The following is an 18979-nucleotide window of genomic DNA, read 5'->3' on the forward strand; positions in this document are numbered from 1 at the left end:
TGTAAATATGGTTAAAAGATAAGAGTTATTTTTAAGAGGTCTGTGTAAAATTATTTTGGTCTAAATTGCTTGTACTGAAAGATAATGATGTTATTTCTTTTGATATGAAGAGGGTGTCTTTCACATAAGAATATAATCTTCTGCTTTTAGGAAACAACACAAAGGTGAAAGTAATCTTTTTACACCTGCTATTTTTCAAGTTCCTTTAACTTAAATAACAGTCAATATGCCAGAATGGCATATTTTTAACTCCTTCACAAAGAAAGCCTTAAAATTCAAAAGTAAGAGAACAAACGGTCCAATTAGATAAATAGACATGAGATCTCAACAGCAAATAGACATGAGATCTCAACAGACTCCTCACCAGAGAAGATATAAAGATGGCAAGTAAATATAGGAAAATATGCTGAGTATAACTTTTCATTAGATAACTTCAAAATCTAACAGCAATATAATACCACTACACAACTGTTAAAATGGCTAAACACCTAACAAACGACAAAAACACCAAAAGCTGACAGGGATGTGAAACAACAGAAACTGTCATTCATGGCTGGTAGGAATACAAAATGGTATAATCACTTTGGAAGACACTTTGAAGTTTATCATAAAGCTGAACATAGTCTTAGCATATGATCCAGCAATCACATTCTTAGTTATTTATGCAAATGACTTGAAAACTTATGTCCACACAAAAATGTGCAAGTGCATGTTTATAGCAGCTTTATTCATAATCATCCAAACTAGAAGCAGCCAAAATGTCATGCAATAGGTGAATGGACAAACTGTGGTATATACATACATTGAAATATTTTACAGCAAAAAAAGAGAAATTAGCTATTATGCCATACAAAGACATGGATGAATGCTAAGTGCATATTTGTAAATTAAAGAAACTAGTCTGAGAAAGCTACAAACATATGATATTGTCTAAAAGACAAAACTATGGAGACAGTAAACAAATAAGTAGTTACCAGAGAATTGCTAGGCGATGAAGAGAGTTAAATAGGTAAAGCACAGGGAATTGTTTAGGACCTAGAAACTATTAGAAATGAAACTGTAATTGTGGATACATGACACTATTCTTTTTTTGTCAAAATCCAGTGAATGTTATATTAGCATAGGAAATTCATCTTAATGAGTGCAAACTTGGAGACATCATTTATAAGGTCGGAGGAATCATAGGATGGGCTGCAGAATGTAACAAGACCATCTAACCACATTAAAACTATGAAACAACCTCACTGAAGAAGGTGTGGGAATAAGTAGCAGACCTAAGTAACTTTGGCAATGAATAGAGTTTGTAAGACTGAAGCCAAAAGGAACTGTACAGAAGCATTATGCTTTAGTTGATAAAGTTCTTTACCCTGGTCATATGGGTTAACAATTCAGATCTTGTTACACATATATATTGGAATTGGACAATTCAGTAAATAGATGACGTATGAGGAGAGTCAAGTTTGTCACTGTTGGAGTGGTAGTTTACAGTTAAGCAAGGGGAGGAGACTAAAATAATGAGTTAGATGGGCAACACTATGAACTTATTTTTAGCTTAATAGAAATACTGATTGTTACATATAGAAATATTTAGATATCTACAAGTGTGATTATGCACACACCTATCCTTCCTTTGTCAGCAAGATGGGAAAGAAGAAACACCCCACACAACTATTAAATGAGCAAATGTAGTGTCCAGCTCTTGTTTTCTAGTATGATTCTCCAGGAAAGCAACCAGGGCTTTTTGGAGATATTTTATTGTTGAGTCGAGACAGGCAGAAAACACAAGATGAGACTGTAGCATCTGCCAGAAAAAACATGAAGTGACAGAAAGAAAAAAAAGGAAAACAGATTACGATATGGTCATGTCAAAGGGACACGATACTCAACAAAACCGGTTCCCAATGTCAACATTGGAACAATTTGTACAAATTAATTAAAATAGTATTGAATTATAACCCAAAGTGTAAATTAAATATCAATGAGTTCATAATGATATAAACAAAAGTTTATATAACCAAGTAAGACAGAACTAAAGACAAATTTTCCTTGCATATGAATTCAAAATAATTTATGGAGCTACTCTACCCTGAGGTGGGTAGTAAAAATTCTCATTTCTTGTGTGTGAGTTGAGCATAGTAACTTCCTTCTGAAGACTAAAGTGTAAACAGGAGGGGAAAGTATACTTCTACAGTGGAGAAATGTGGAAAAACTACTTCTGTCCAGAGATCAAGGTAAAAATCAATAGGAAAGAGTCATGTTGATAGTATATGCCCTCACATATGATATAATATGGTGAATATGTTGCTTTATCTCTGTGCTATTCCTACAAGAGAAGTGGCTACACTTCTTTTGGCAGCCTTGTCCTATTTTCAAAAATCATCACATATAAATTATATAATTCTAATATTATTTTGGTATATAAAAATATGGATATAACGCCATCACAACAGCTTACATTTTTTATCATAATAGTAAGATCACAGCTTCAGTCCCACTTCGCAACAATAAGTTTTATTATTTTTCTGAGCAATTCTCCATTGCATAAAGAGAACATTAAGAAAGAAACATGTTATAACCCCCTTTATACCTGTGCTTAGAAAAATGTATTTTGTGCATTTTTTGTGAATTAATATTTAGGGTTTAATAACATCATGCTAATTATTATTGTTTTCTTAGTTTTAGCATTTGTGAATAAATATTATTAAATGTTTCAGTTTGGGATATGTAACACAATGGGTGGCTGGGAGCAGTGGCTCATGCCTGTAATCCCAACAATTTGGGAGTTCAAGGCGGGCAGATCACTTGAAGCCAGGAGTTCGAGACCAGCCTGGCCAACATGGTGAGACCCCCATCCTTAGTAGAAATTAAAAAAAAATAGCCAGATTTAGTGACACATACCTGTAATATCAGCACTCAGGAGGCTGAGGCAGAAGAATTGCTTGAACCTGGGAAGTGGAGGTTGCAGTAAGCTGAGATCGTGCCACTGTACTCCAGCCCAGGCAACAGGGCAAGACTCTGTCAAAAAANTCAAAAAAAAAAAAAAAAGAAAGAAGAAAGCAAAACATCAAGAAAGAAAGAAAACAAGCAAGCAAGCAAGAAAGAGAGAAACATAATGACTATGAAGAGAAAACCTGAGAAAAGATAAAATTCCCAAAATGTATCCAAATGTAATGTCTCAAGAATACAAAGAACTCTCTTCCATCTTATTCTTGGTCCCAGAGGAGCAGCAAGAATACATAAAAGATAACATGGCTTAAAGCATGAGCTGCACAATCAAATAGTGATCAGGAAAGAGACGTATATCAACAAACTAAAAGCAGATGGCAAAGGTGAGCAGTTATTTAGCAATGACTTACATCTACTAGAGAATACTATAGCTTATTCAAGAAAAGTTATTTGATGCATTCTGCTTAAAGTATTAAAAGGAAGTCTATTTCCTCCTCCAAAAACAATGACACTTAACGCACACAAGTGCTGTTGGGGACGTGCCACCACTTTTAAAGAAAAGTCCTAGACTAGGCAGAAGCAAGTGAGGCAACTTGAATACAAAATTGAAGGACGTGCTTGATCTCAGAGTCAGGGTCTCCTTAAATTTGCACCTTACACACCTCCTTTGCCTCTCTCTATGCCCAGTCGGTTTTAAAGAGTCTTCCTCTTTATGCTAGATATTGTCTGACAAGAGAAAAAATCATACATGGTTTAATATTTCTAAGTCAGTCTGTGGTTGTTCTTGTGAATGTTTTGTGTAATATTTAACTAAATGCTTCTGAAGTGCTATAAAGGAAGAAAATATATGTTCCTTCACAGAGCATACATTTAGAGGAACAAGGCATACATATGAAATGTAAAGCATCTAGGAAGAAACATCTAAATGTCATATAAAACATATGCAGAACAATAGCAAATTTACATCCGTATACAGGAAAACCAAAATTTCACACAACAGAGTTTGATAACAGAGATTCAGTGAGTGAATGGGGATTTTAAATTTGTATATCAATTTATAATTGTGTGTATTTTATTTACATATCAGCTTATGAATGTATATGAAACTTCATGTGAATTTCTTGTTTTAGGAAACCTGCAGGCTCTTTTGCTTTTTAAAAATTAATGCATGTATGACTTTGATTTGCTATAGAGTTGAATTGTTTAAGTACGAGTCCATGAGAAACTGCTATGCTATGCAAAGAGTAAAGAAATATTGTATTAGTTTCACTTGAGACAGATTTTTTTTTTATTTGATAGGCAGGACCTTGAATATAAGTCATTTTTGGACATTGCATACACCTACTAAGAATTTCAGTTGCAAACATTTACAGTTCTAAGGCTGTGATGTTTTAAGAATAAAATAAATTACTATTAAAATTCCAGAAGAATATTAAATACATTAATTGACATATTTCCAGCAGAATGGTTGTAGAAAATCAAGTAAAATATTAAAGAAACAATGTGAAAATGCACATTAGAAAGAACATATATATATATATATATATATATATATTTATTTATGGAGAGAGAGAGAGAAGACAGAAAGAGAGAGACTGACAATCATAGAGACAGACAGAAACAGAGACTGCATTTAATTTAAATACACGTCTCCTTTCCCTTCATGTCAGAAACCTCTTGTGTTGTAACCTCTTTGGGGGCCCAGGTTTCCAAATGTTCCTTCCTTTTGATCTTGCCCTTCATTTATAGATAACCGAAAGCAATATTTATCCTTTAGGGATTTGGAATTGAGCATATTTCTGGGTTTGTAATCTCTACTGAAATCTCCCTCATTAGTCTCTTCCTGTTCTTTCAATGCCAAATCTTCAATTAAATATTAACCCTAATTTGGAACTGTATTATGCTTGTTATCGCAAGGCTTTGCTAGACTATTATATTTACCAAAGTATTCCTTTGAAGTAAGGTTTCCAGATAAAATATAGAACAGGCAGTTATGTTTGATTTCCAAATAAATTTGGTCTTCTTCTGCCCCAAATATTATGGGGAACATACTTATACTAAAAATTAATAATTTATCTGAAATTCAAATTAAACCAAGTACTTCATTTTGCTTTTCCATGGATTTTTAATTATTTTAAATTATTGACTAAATCAGACAACCTTACTTCTAGGTAAAGTGAAGGAGCATTTATGCAGCACTCATATGCTAGTCCTACTTTCACAAATCTTCTTTTTAATCCTTATTGCAACGCTACGATGTACAAATACCAATCCCCATTTTAACAAATGAAAAAATAATCTCAGAGATTTGCAAGAGGCCATAAAGCTAATGGCTGGCCCATTGAAAATCAAACTTCTGCTCTGTTGTTAAGCACAATACAGCTTTCCCTCCACAATGCTGTCTCTCGGCCTTTTCTGTTTTTCTTTACAGAATAGAAACAGGTGAAAAGCAAGGTTAGCTCTGCTTATACCACATATTTTAAAGTTTTTTTTTTCTTTCTTAAATCTTTAAATTATGAAAACTTTCAAGCATTCACGTCAGAAAGGTTTGAACCAGAGCAACTTTATCTTGAATAGGGGCTGGGTAATATGAGGCTAAGACATACTGGGCTTCATCCCCAGGAGGTTAGGCTTTCTAAGTCATTGGATGAGATAAGGGGTTGGCATAAGATACAGGTCATAAAGACATACAGACCATGGTAAAGAAGTCAGCCAAAATCCTAGAAAACCAAGATGGTGAAAAAAGTGATCACTGATCATCCTCACTGCTCATTATGCACTAAGTATAATGCATTAGCCTGCCGAAACACACTCCCACCAGTGCCACGACAGTTAAGAAATGCCATGGCAACATCAGGAAGTTACCGTACATGGTCTAAAAAGAGAAGGAACCCTCACTTCCAGGAATTGCCCAACCCTATTCCAGAAAACTCATGAATAATCAACCCCTTGTTTGACACATAATAAAAATGTAGCAATAAGTATATAAGCAGCTGAGTGGTCCATGCTGCCGCTCTGCCTGTAAAGTAGCCATTCTTTATTCCTTTAGTTCCACAATAAACTTGCTTTCACGTTACTCTATGGACTTGCCTCAAATTCTTTCTTGCGCAAGATCCAATAACTCTCTCAGTATTTGGTTCGGGACCCCTTTCTAGTAACATTCACATAGGTAGACAGAATAGTGTAGAGCATTCCCATGTATTCATCACCCAGTCTAAACAATTATCAACATGTTTTGTCAATTTTGTTTTATGTGTTTACCATCATTCTACTTTTTTCCTAGGGTACTTTAAAGCAAGTCTAATACATCATATTATTTAAACTCTTACCCTATCATTTTCCCAAACTGGGTCCATAATTAAATAGTTGACTAAGCTACCATTTATATTCACTTTATACTAACAACTTCTTTTTTTTTCCCCATTTATTTATTTTATTGCATTTTAGGTTTTGGGGTACATGTGAAGAACATGCAAAATTGTTGCATAGGTACACTCGTGGCAGTGTGATTTGCTGCCTTCCTCCCCATCACCTACATCTGGCATTTCTCCCCTTGCTATCTCTCCCCAGCTCCCCACCCCCCACCGTCCCTCCCCTATTTCCCCCCAAGTGACCCCAGTGTGTAGTGCTCCCCTCCCTACAACTTCTTTACTCTTTGTTACTTTATTTTCCCTTGTGTCTGCCTAATGACTTCATTAATTTGAAATTAATTATCTTTTCTGAAACCTGTACACCTTAGCAGCTTCAACTATCTAAATTAGTACCAAGACTTTACCATAGGTTGCTTTACTTTCTTAAAATTAAAATAAAATTAAACATATAAAACCACTGTTGTAGTTTGTTCTCTCATTACTATAAAGGACTGCCTGAGAGTAAGTAATTTATAAAGGGAAGAGGTTTAATTGACTCACATTTCCGTAGGGCTGAGGAGGCCTCAAGAAACTTACAATCATGGTGGAAGGGGAAGCAAACACGTCTTTCTTCATATGTTGGCAGGAAGGAGAAGTGTTAAGAAAAAGGGAGAAAAGCCTTTATAAAACCATCAGATCTCATGAGAACTCACTATCATGAGAAGAGCAGCATAAGGGTAACCACCCCCATGATTCAAGTAGCTCCTCCCTAGTTCTCTCCCATGACATGTGGGGATTATGGGAACTACAATTCAAGATGAGATTTGTGTGGGGACATAGGCAAACCATATCATTCAGACCCTGGCCTCTCCCCATTCTCATGTACTCACATTTCAAAACACAATCATGCCTTTTCAACAGTCCCCCAAAATCTTAGCTCATTCCAGCATTAACCCAAATGTCCTAGTCCAAAGTCTGATCTGAGACAAGGCAAATATCTTCCACCTATGAGCCTGTAAAATCAAAAGCAAGTTAGTTATTTTCTGGATACAATGAGGGTACAGGCATAGAGTAAATACACCTATTTCAAATGAGAGAAATTAACCAAAACAAAGAGGTTAAAAGCTCCAAGCAAGTCCGAATCTAAGAGGGCAGTCATTAAACCTTAAAGTTCCAAAGTGATCTCCTTTGACTCCATGTCTCACACTCAGGTCATGCTGATGCAAGAGGCGGGCTCCCATGGACTTGGGCAGCTCTGCCTCTGTGGCCGAAACTAACTTCTATATAAGTTGTCTTGTCATAGTTTGAGAAAAACAATTAGTAACTCTGCTATAGTTTGTGTGTGATATGGTTTGGCTATGTTCCCCACAAAAAACTCATCTTGAGCTGTAGTTCCTATAATCCCCACATGTTCTTGGAGGGACCCAATGGGAGGTAATTGAATCCTGGGGGCAGTTGCCCCCATGCTGCTGTTCTCATGATATTGAGTATGTTCTCCTGAGATCTGATTGTTTTGTAAGGGGCTTTTCCCCCTTTTTCTTAGCATGTCTCCTTCCTGCTATCATGTGAAAAAGGATGTGTTTATTTCCACTTTCACCATGATTATAAGTTTTCTGAAGCCTCCCAAGACATGGGCAACTGTGAGTTGCAAGCTATTGAACTATTGAACACTCTAGGTTTGAAAATACATTTCCACCTTTCAAAAATTGATGAAGTGGTGCTTGCTTTGGCAGCACATATACTAAAATTGGAACGATACAGAGAAGATTAGCATGGCCCCTGCCCAAGAATGACATGCAAATTCGTGAAGCGTTCCATATTTTTAAACTCTGAGTTCTGTAAAAAAAAAAAAAAAAAAAAAAAAAAAAAATTGATGAAGTGGATTTCTTTCCTTTTCTCTTTACAGAAATAAACTCATCAGAGAAATAAATTGTATATGAAATTTTGGCCTTAAATATAATGTGGGAGACTTTTACCAGCAACAGAAAGTAGAAGCATCACCTAGAAAAATTGTCTCCACCCTCAGCTGAGTGATATTAGAGAATCATTAGACTGATGGTAAAGTGGAATGAAGCTAAGCATTGTACAACTCTTATAGTGTATAACCTGCCACTATGCTTAATCAGATAAAAAAGATGGGGGAAGGGTAAAATGTGTATTTTGCAAAATGCTTAGACATTCTTTAATAAAGAAAGTTAATGCTATCATTAGTGGCAGCTCTAAGCAAAACTTTTATCTTTTTTACCTATGAATAAGCACTCTTTGGGGAGATGAATATTGCTGCAGTCATATTGTGTTTTCAGTTAATGAGATGTGGGTTCTATTTGTTAGAGTTTTATGGTAATGAAGCTTATAATTTACTGACAAACTGGCTTGCTTTCAAAACATTCTCTTATTGCACTGATTTTTTTTTTTTTCATCAGAAACACTGATGTACTAATTTGTGTGTTTATGGCAGCAGATGTGCACCTACACTAAAAGGCTGCCAGAGTGAGGGAAAGGACAGGAGAGCAAAGGAAGAAGGGGAGAGGTGTTCGGAGTTTTCAATCATAATAAACTGTAGACGTAAATGAAAAAATGGCACCGTTTGCTTGAACATTCATGAACTCATCAAGTATGTTATCTGAAGTATCAAATATTTATCACTAAAATTTGGTTGAGTTACAAATATGCTGAGTGTCAAATCTCTTTATCCAGTGCAAAAACTGAAGGACAAAATTTTTCATTTAAAATTTAATACCTGTAAACAGAAAGTTGTTAAAAGTAGGTTAAAACCACTTTTCCCCCAAAAGATAAGTTTTTTTTCTAAATATGAAATATTATAATTATTAGCAATGACTTTCCTGCACAGATCTTCTGAGTTCTACGTTTTCTCCAGCTCTAAAATTTTATGGCTTATAGGAGGAAAAACACTACCCAAATTCCAACACCACCTTTGTTAATTCCAGGTAAGTGAGGTGTGTAACAAAAATCATGGTATCTTGATGTTTCCTTTCATAGGAAATTGAAATATTCTAATCGCAGGTCTATAATCTATAATGGAAGACATAAAACCTTGATGATTTTGCAGACACTCTCATTAAACACCAAATGAAACACAGATCTCTATGCAATACATGTAATGAGAAAAAAATGATGGGAAGGTAAGCTATTTATAGTGCTTTTTCTCCTAGTGGGGTTTAAAAAACAAGTAGGAGACAGAGATAGAAAACATGGATTCACTCATGGGTAGACACTATAGATTGAGAGAAAATTGTTGATAATACCAGTTAGTTGAAACATAGTTTCCAGAATGTGCATGTTAGTCACTTGAGGAAATTAGACACATAAATCTCAGAAAAGAGTACTCTATTCTCTTTATGCTTTGGGGTAAATATGCAACCATATACTAAACTCGTATTTTCTGCAAATTCGTGGGCATTTTAAGTCAACAGAAAACAGAGTTACTAAACAATTCCAAAACATTTATAGTAGGCATTGTCTCTGCCCTCAAACACCTTGCAACCTAACTGGAGAGAATATATGTTTGTATGATAAGTGCACATAAGGATAGCAATAAATACTAAAGATTTGAACAAATAATTACTTAAATAAGACTATAATTTAGGGAAAGTATGGCATTTGAAAACACAGTTTTCATTTTTCTTGATCTTCAGCATCAATTTCTTCTTATTAAGACTCCATTCAGGCCCGGCACTGTGGCTCATGCCTGTAATCCCAGCACTTTGGGAGGCTGAGGAGGGTGGATCACTTGAGATCAGGAGTTTGAGACCAGGCTAGCCAATATGGCAAAACCCTGTCTCCACAAGAATACATAAAAAATAAATTAGTTGGGTGTGGTGGTGGGTACCTGTAACCCCAGCTACTTGGGAGGCTGAGGCAGGAGAATTGCTTGAACCTGGGAGGTAGAGGTTGCTTTGAGCCACAATGGCACCACTGCACTCCAGCCTGGGTGACAGAGCAAGACTCTGCCCCCCGTCCTCCCCCCCCAAAAAGACTCCATTCAACCATGTATTAATTCCATAGCATTTTTTGAGATTCTATTTTATATTTTGTCTGACAGAGAATAGGCATTCAACATATGTTTATTAAGTGAATATTGTATAGCTCTTCTATACACTCTTGGTGTATAGAAGAGCTACTGATTTGTGTACATCAACTTTGTATGCTGAAACTTTGCTGAATTCATTTATCAGTTCTAGGAGTTTTTTGGTATGCAATCACATCATCAGCAAACAGTGACAGTTTGACTTCCTCTTTACTGATTTGGATGCCTTTTATTTTTTTCTCTTGTCTGATTGCTCTGGATAGGACTTTCAGTACTATTTTGAATAGAACTGTTGAGAATAGGCATCCTTGTCTTGTTCCAGTTCTCCAAAGGAAACTGGAACATACTTTCCACTTTTCTCCCTTCAGTATTATGTCGAATGTGGGTTTTTCATAGATGACTTTTATTACATTAAGGTGTGTCCCTTGTATGCTGATTTTGCTGAGGGTTTTAATCATAAAGGATGCTGGGTTTTGTCAAATGCTTTTTCTGCATTTATTGGGATGATCATGTAAATTTTGTTTTTAATTCTGTTTATGTGGTATATCAGATTTATTGACTTGCATGTTAAACCACCCTTGCATCCCTGTATGAAACCCACGTAATCATGATAAATTATCTTTCTGATACGCTGTTGGATTCAGTTAGCTAGTATTTTGTTAGAGACTTTTGTAATGATATTCATCACTGATACTGATCTGTAGTTTTCTTTTTTTTGTTATGTCCTTTTCTGGTCTTGTTTTTATGGTGATACTGGCTTCATAGAATGATTTAGGCATAATTTTCTCTTTATCATGTGGAATAGCATCAATAGCGATCGAACCCATTCTTTGAATGCCTAATATAATTTAGCTGTGAATCTCTCTGGTCCTGGATTTTTCTTTGCTGGCAGTTTTTTTATTACCAATTCAATCTCACTGCTTATCATCGGTCTGTTCAGGGTTTCTAATTCCTGGTTTAAGCTAAGAAGGTTGTATATTTTCAGGAATTTATCTATCTCCTCTAGGTTTTTTAGGTTTTATGCACAAAAGTTTTTATAGTAACCTTGAATAATCTTTTGTATTTCTGTGATTTCAGATGAAAAATCTCCTGTTTCATTTCTAATTGAGCTTATTTGGGTTTTCTCTTTTCTTCTTGATTAATCTTGTTAATGGTCTATCAATTTTATTTATCTTTTCAAAGTACCTCTTTTTGTTTCATTTCTCTTTTGTATTTACTTGTTTGTTTGTTTCCATTTTATTTAGTTCTGCTCTAATCTTCATTTCTTTTCTTCTGCTGGGTTCATGTTTAGTTTGTTGTTGTTTCTTTAGTTACTTGAGGTGTGACCTTAGATTGTCTGTTTGTGCTCTTTTACACTTTTTGATGTTGGCATTTAAGGCTATGAACTTTCTTCTTCTCACTGCCTTGTCTGTATCCCAGAGATTTTGATAGGTTGTGTCACTATTATTTTTCATTTAAAAGAATTTTTTAATTTCCATCTTAATTTCATTGTTGACACAATGATCATTCAGAAGCAGGTTATTTAATTTACACATATTTGCATAGTTTTGAGGATTCCTTTTAAAGTTGATTTCCGATTTCATTCCACTGTGGTCAGAGAGACTACTTAATATAACTTCAGTTTTCTTAAATTTATTGAGACTTGTTTTGTGGCCTATCATAGGATCTATCTTAGAGAATATTCCACGTGCTGATGAGTAGCATGTATATTCTGAAGTTGTTGGGTAGAACGTTCTGTAAATACCTGCTAAGTCCATTTGTTCTAGGGTATAGTTTAAATCCATTGTTTCTTTGTTGACTTTCTGTCTTGATGACCTGTCTAGTGATGTCAGTGGAGTACTGAAGTCCCCCAGTATGATTGTGTTGCTGCTTATCTCATTTCTTAGATCTAGTAGTAATTGTTTTATAAATTTTGGAGCTCCAGCTGTGTATATATTTGGGATTGTGATATTTTTCTGTTAGATAGGGTATTTTAATCATTATATTTTGCACCTCTTTTTTTTTAATTGCTCTCACTTTAAAGTTTGTGTTATCTAATATAAGAATAGCTACTCCCGCTTGCTCTTGGTGTCCATTTGCATGGAATTTTGTTTTCTGCCCCATTACCTAAGTTTATGTTAGTCTTTTTGTGTTAGGTAAGTCTCTCGAGGTCACCAGATACTTGGTTGGTAAATTCCTAACCATTCTGCCATTATTTGTCTTTTAAGTAGAGCATTTGGGACACTTACATTCAATGTTAGTATTGAGATGTGAGGTACTATTCTCTTCATCATGCTGTTTGTTGCCTGAATACCTTATTTTTTAAAAAATGTGTTGTATTGTTGTATAGGTCCTTTGAGGTTTATACTTTAAGGAGGTTTTGTTGTAATGTGTTTCAAGGACTTGATTCAAGATTTTGAGCTCCTTTTAGCAGTTCTTGTAGTGCAGACTTGGTAGTGGCATGGTCTCTTAGCATTTGTTTGTCTAAAAAAGGCTGTATCTTTCCCTTATTTATGAAGGTTAGTTTCTCTGGATACAAAATTCTTGGCTGATAATTGTTTTGTTCAAGGAGGCTGAAGATAGGGCCCTAGTCCCTTCTAGTGTGTAGGATTTCTGCTGATAAATCTGTTATTAATCTGATTGGTTTTCCTTTATAGGTTACCTGGTACTTTTGCCTCACAGGTCTTAATATTCTTTTCTTCATCTTGACTTGGGATAACCTGATGACTATGTGCGTAGGTGATGATGTTTCTGTGATGTATTTCTCAGGTGTTCTTTGAGCTTCTTATATTTGAATATCTAGATCTCTAGTAAGACCTGGGAAGTTTTCCTTGATGATTCCCCCAAATATGTTTTCTAGACATTTAGATTTCTCTTTTTCCTCGGGAATGCCAATTATTCTTTGGTTTGGTCATTTAACATAATCCCAAATTTATTGGAGGCTTTGTTCATTTAAAAAATATATTTTATTTTCATCTTTGTTGGATTGGGTTATTTGGAAAACCTTGTTGTCTTCAAGCCCCTGTCTTTGATTTCTGGAAGTTGTGATTTTTTTTTTTTTAATTTATGCTACCTATTTCACTGAAGACTTCTCCCCACCTATCTTGTATCACTTTTTAAAAAATTTCATTAAATTCAACTTTTCCTCTCTCTGGTGCCTGCTTGATAATCATACTAATTCACCTTCTGAATTTTTTTTTTCTGGAAAATCAGGGATTTCTTCATGGTTTAGTTTCATTGCCAGTGAGCTAGTTTGATTTTTTAAGGGTATTAAAGAACCTTGTTTTGTCATATTACCAGAATTGTTTTTCTGGTTCCTTCTTATCTAGGTAGGCTACGTGAGAGAAAATCTGGTACTCAAGGGCTGCTGTTCAGATACTTTTGTCCCACAGGGTGTTCCCTTGACGTATTACTCTCCCCCTTTGCCTATGGATGTGGCTTTCTAAGAGCCAAACTGTAGTGATTGGTATTTCTTTTCTGGGTTTAGCCAACCAGGGGGGCTACTGGGTTCTGGTCTGATACTGGGGGATGTTTGCACTGAGCCTTGTGATGGGAACTATCTTCTGGTCTGTCAGTCACGGATGTCAGCACCTGCTCCGGTAGAGGTGGCATGGGTGTGAAATGTATTCTGTGAGGGCCCTTAGTTGTGTTATTGTTGTTTATTATATTAAGTTTTGTTCTGGTCGGCCTCTTGCCAGGAGGTGATACTTTCAAGAGAGCATCAGCTGTGGTAGTATGGAGAGAATTAAGCTGTGGGCAGAGGCATGGAACTCCCGCAAGAATATGACATTTATCTTCAGCGACTAGGGTGTGTAGAAACGACTATCTCGTGGGTACAGGGTTAGGTATGTCTGAGCTCAGATTCTCCTAGTGGGGGCTTGCTGTGGCTGCTGTGAAGGATAAGGCTGTGGTTCCCAGTCCAATTGAGTTATGTTCCCAGAAGGATTAGGGCTGCCTCTCTTGTGTCATGCAGGTCACCAGAGAAGTGGGGGAAACCTGGCACTTACAGGCCTCACCCAGCTCCCATGCAACCCAAAAGGCTAGTCTCACTCCCATCATGCTCCCTCACCAATAGCCCCAAGTTTATTTGCAGGCGGTAAGCAGGGCTAAGAACTTGTCCCAGGTTACCAGCCTCCTGGCTGAAAAAGCAAGCAGGGATTTTAGATTTTTTGCCTCCATGCCTGCCTGCACCTGCACTCTGGATTCACTCCCTCCCCTGAGTTCTGTCCAAGAAACTTCGCCTTCAGTTACAATTGTTACAAAGTCCAGGTGGAAGTTTCCTTTCCCCATGGTCTTTTCCCAGTTCCTCTGGCAGCCCTCCCTAAGGATTCCTGTGAGACAAAGTCAGAAATGGCTTCCCTGGGGACCCAGAGGGCCCATAGGGCTCTTGTTGTTGCTTCCTCCACACCTGTATTTCACTTGGCTCTCTAAATTGTCTCATCTCCAGGTGAAGTCAACACTTTCAGGTTCCCCAGTGAGGGTGTGTGTTTGGGGGTGGACAATCTCCCTTTCTCACGTTCACACTTTGAGCATTCACAGTATTTGGGCTGTCTCCCAGATCCTGCAGGAGCAATCCACTTCCTTCAGAGTGTCTGTGGATTCTCTCTGCTTTCCTGATATGTTCCTGTAGTAGTTATTGGAGCAAAAGATCAGTACGTGAGTCTACACACATTGCTCTAAGCATCCAAATGGAAGCTGAAATTTAGTCCTGACTTCTATCCACAATTTTCCTACCCCAGTGTGATTTACATTTAATCCTAATGTCAACTCTATGGAATAGGTATTGTTATGGTCATACCCATTTTACAGATGAGAAAATTGAGATACAGAGTGTTTAAGTAATATATTTAGAAATATTGAGAAAGATAAAAGAAAATATTTTAGGTTGAGTGTAGTATATATAATATGGAAGAGAAAAGGGAGATCACTGAAGTCTAAGGTGAATACTATGGATGTTTACTTCAACTGAGAAATTCACAACGCTGTCACTCAGTGTCCTGTGTTGTATTAGAAATAGCGAGAACTAAAGGCATTCCTTGAATGTTCTTAATGGTTTCTGTTACCTACCTGAGATAGCCTGAGGTCCTCATGTCACTTCAGGGTTAGCCATGATAGCCTCATTTGTGGATAAGAACTCCCTCTCCTGGACAGTGATGGAAATGCACTAGATTTTATGATGCTCAAGTAAGAGAAAAGCCAGAGGTCAGATTGGGGCAAATTGTAGAGGCATTTGAATTTAGGTATTGAGGAATAATTTAAAGTAGTATTCCAGGAACTGGGTTTTAAGAAGATGAATCTGACAGCTGAATTCAGAAATCAAAAGAAATTATAGGCAGTGAGATTGGTTATAAAACTATTGCAATTACAGTGAAAAATAGTAAAGGAGCAAGAATCTTGGGATAATTTTTAATATTATCTAGCTATTATACCTCATGTTAAACATCCAAAGTGTGGATCTTCCTGGCTATGAATAGACGCAAAGTATGTGACAATTAGTTTTAGTTATTTTAACTAGGTTCTAGTCCATAACATAAAATGATTTTACATAATTCAAGTTAAATCATCTTGATTACTCTAAGAATACATGAAAATAACCTACCCAATCAGAAATTGGGATCTTTATTTAGAGTTGAACTTTTCATCTTAAAAGGGTAAGAATTTTAAATGTTAAATTTGTAGGTCATATGTGTACAAGGTTGCTATTCATTTGATTATTGAGAAGTAGTTCATACTGACATGTTCTGATCATCACAAATGCATCAAATGAATCCCTAATGCTTAGATATTAAGAGCATAAACTTGATAGTGACAGAATTAGAAAACAAGAATGTAATGTCTAATAAAAATAATACTATTTTTACTAGTGAAAGCACTCTGAATTCATGTAATCACTTTATTTGGGTACTGATTTTTTTTAGTTATCATTAACCTAATATTTAATATAAATATATATGTATATTTTGTTCAACATATTGCAATAGCATGAGGAGAGATTTAGATGATCTGATGGAAAAAGATTTGATTGGCAGATAAAACAGCAGAATTGTGTTTCCAGCTGTACTACTAATTGTGTGAACTTGGGCAAGTCACAGCACCTCTGTACCTCATCTACTTTATTTGTAGATACTCTTTAAATTCTCTTCCAAACATAATATTAAATAAGCATCTTGAAACTCTGCCTAGTGTTAGAAACAACAACAATAGGCTGCTATGTCTTGGCAAAGAGATAAAATTAAATGGGAAATTCTGTATAATCTGTATGGATCAGTCACTCAGTTGGGCTTTATTACATGCACCATTAGCCCTGTGAAATTTGCCAAAGTGATAAGACTAGTAATATACTTGTGACTGGCCTGGAAAAGAGAATGGGCATCAATTTCAAGGTTTTAAGCCCTACCAACCTGATTCTTCAGCTCATTAAATTATTATTTATTAATGGTATATAGGAAAGAATCATTAGTCTTGGAGTCAGAAGACCTGAATTCAAGTTTTCTTTCTGCCACCTACTCACTAGTCTGAAATTTTCTCTTATGTAAAGTGGAAATAGAGATGACAAAATGAGCCTTGCCTACTTCACAACATTGTGGTAAGGAAGAAAGTGTTTTATAAGCTGTAAGGAAATATCATAATGCAATATATTAGTAATCCACATATTATGAGTAAAGGGACTTTGGCTTAGCTATATGACAGGACACAAAATCTCTCAACAAAATGCTTTGATTTTCTTGTAAAATACAAATTGCTGAACTATCGCTATTTGATATAAATCACCTCTGAAAAATTCTTTTTCTGCCCATGAATTTTCTAGCATCCTAACATTTAGGCATTCACCTGGGGATTATCTAGTGTATAAAATATAATCCTGAAACAAGGCAGGTTTAAAATTTTGGAATACAGCCTTCAAACTTTTTTTTTTTCCCAACAATCACCCTGAGGTCATATATTCAAGAAAGGCTTCCTCTTTCTTATTAAGGAGCTACTTTTGAATGACCATGTAATAGCATGCACATTAGACAAGAAATATAAGTAGTCTGCATGGTTTATGTTCTTCCATTAGTTTTCCAACATCAGGACAAGTTTCAGATAAGCAGAACATTATTTGTTTGGAAGAATATATTGATGCAGTCAAGTAGAGACAGAATGTGTGCATTTACAAAGGATGATATTAGTATATAAAGTATTTTTTCCTTGTAATTATGAACGTAGCATTTTCTAAGCCAAACATCTTCCAATTATCTCATTTTATGCTTCATCCATTATACAACTCTGTCAAAAGAACTCTCTGTTCCTCCAAGGCAATTGATTGACATTGACCAGTTTTTCCTCACTTTCAGTTCAAATAGTGTAATGAGATTAACAACACAATTATTTGCAGTGGGTTGAGTCTGTTATTTAATTAAAATAAAAGCTGTCCAAGAAGAGCAACTTGTTCGCACAAATGCAACAGACTAGAACATATTCTTGAATTGCGATTTATGGAGAAGTGATTTCATGCATTTTTTTTTTGTAGTTTTAAATATTTTGTTTTTTTCTGACGGAATCAAGGGAACATAGGGTAATTTTGCTTCGTGATCTTTTTTTAAGAGAGAATTTGCTAACTGACATGGTAGTAAAAACATAAAACTTCCCTAAATAATTGTGAAGTGAGTTTGCAGCGCCTAATTATTTCTTTAATCATTATGCTGAAAATTGCATTCTACATTCATTGAGAAAAAAACAGGGGCAAGGGGAGGATAAAATAAAAAAGAAATCACTAAAAAGAAATATCTTTAACTACAATTTCAATTGCCATTCTGTTACTAAATTCAAATTAGCATATCTGGAAACAGTGTTTTTACCTCTCCTCTCAAGCCACCATAAAAATCTGAATGTTAATTATGTTTGCACATGTTTATCTTTAATGTGAATATAAATAATATGTACAGCTTCCCAGAAAGTGAACAGATTCCAGAAGATTTTAGCGATACTTTGATAAGGTTTCCTTCCCAGAAGTTACATTTGTGCTTTAATTATATTTCTTTTATAGAATTGCAATCACACATGAGCAATGAAAGTCTAACTGTTTGAGGGAGAATAGTGCTTTACAATAATTGCCCTTGGTTGACAAGTTAAGCAATTGATACATTTTTAATTATAACACCTTGGAGCTTTTAAAAAGGTATTGTAGCTTTAAGCGATGAGAACCTCTGAAGCAAGACCTTCTATTGCTTTTTGCCAGGTTGATATAAATTTGCCTCAGGCAGTGCTAGTGGCCAAAAAATACTTTGGGTAGATTAAAAACCAAGGCAGATGGGCGTCTAAAAATGGAGAGTGATCAATTCATAGATAGTTTCCATTGTAACTAGTTGTGACTGTAATTTAAAGTGTATTATTTAGCTAAGTACTTTTTATTAATGGCTCATTTTTATGAATTATTTATTAATGGGTCAGGAAGAGCTGGATGATACTATGGATGAGTTGCTATTAACAAGTGAAAATGTATCATAAAGTTTATTTGCTAACTCTCTGTGTGTGTGTGTGTGTGTGTGTGTGTGTACATGCGTGTATATGAATATGTACATATGTGTGTATTTAACTCTATTTATGAGATATAAATACAACTTGTGTCTATTTTTCCACTGGTCAAATGCCACTTTATGGCACAATCTTGATTGAA

General features: G+C 35.5%; 1 non-coding gene across 1 annotated transcript; it reads left to right on the top strand.

The window, feature by feature from the left end:
- The first annotated feature begins 8013 nt into the window (after positions 1–8013).
- On the top strand, positions 8014–8120 carry LOC119469640. The gene has a single exon (XR_005198477.1). It is a non-coding gene; the product is annotated as a U6 spliceosomal RNA (small nuclear RNA).
- The last annotated feature ends 10859 nt before the right edge of the window (positions 8121–18979 follow it).

This window comes from Cebus imitator, unplaced genomic scaffold (genome assembly GCF_001604975.1).
Source record: "Cebus imitator isolate Cc_AM_T3 unplaced genomic scaffold, Cebus_imitator-1.0 Scaffold752, whole genome shotgun sequence".
NCBI classification, from domain to species: Eukaryota; Metazoa; Chordata; class Mammalia; order Primates; family Cebidae; genus Cebus; species Cebus imitator.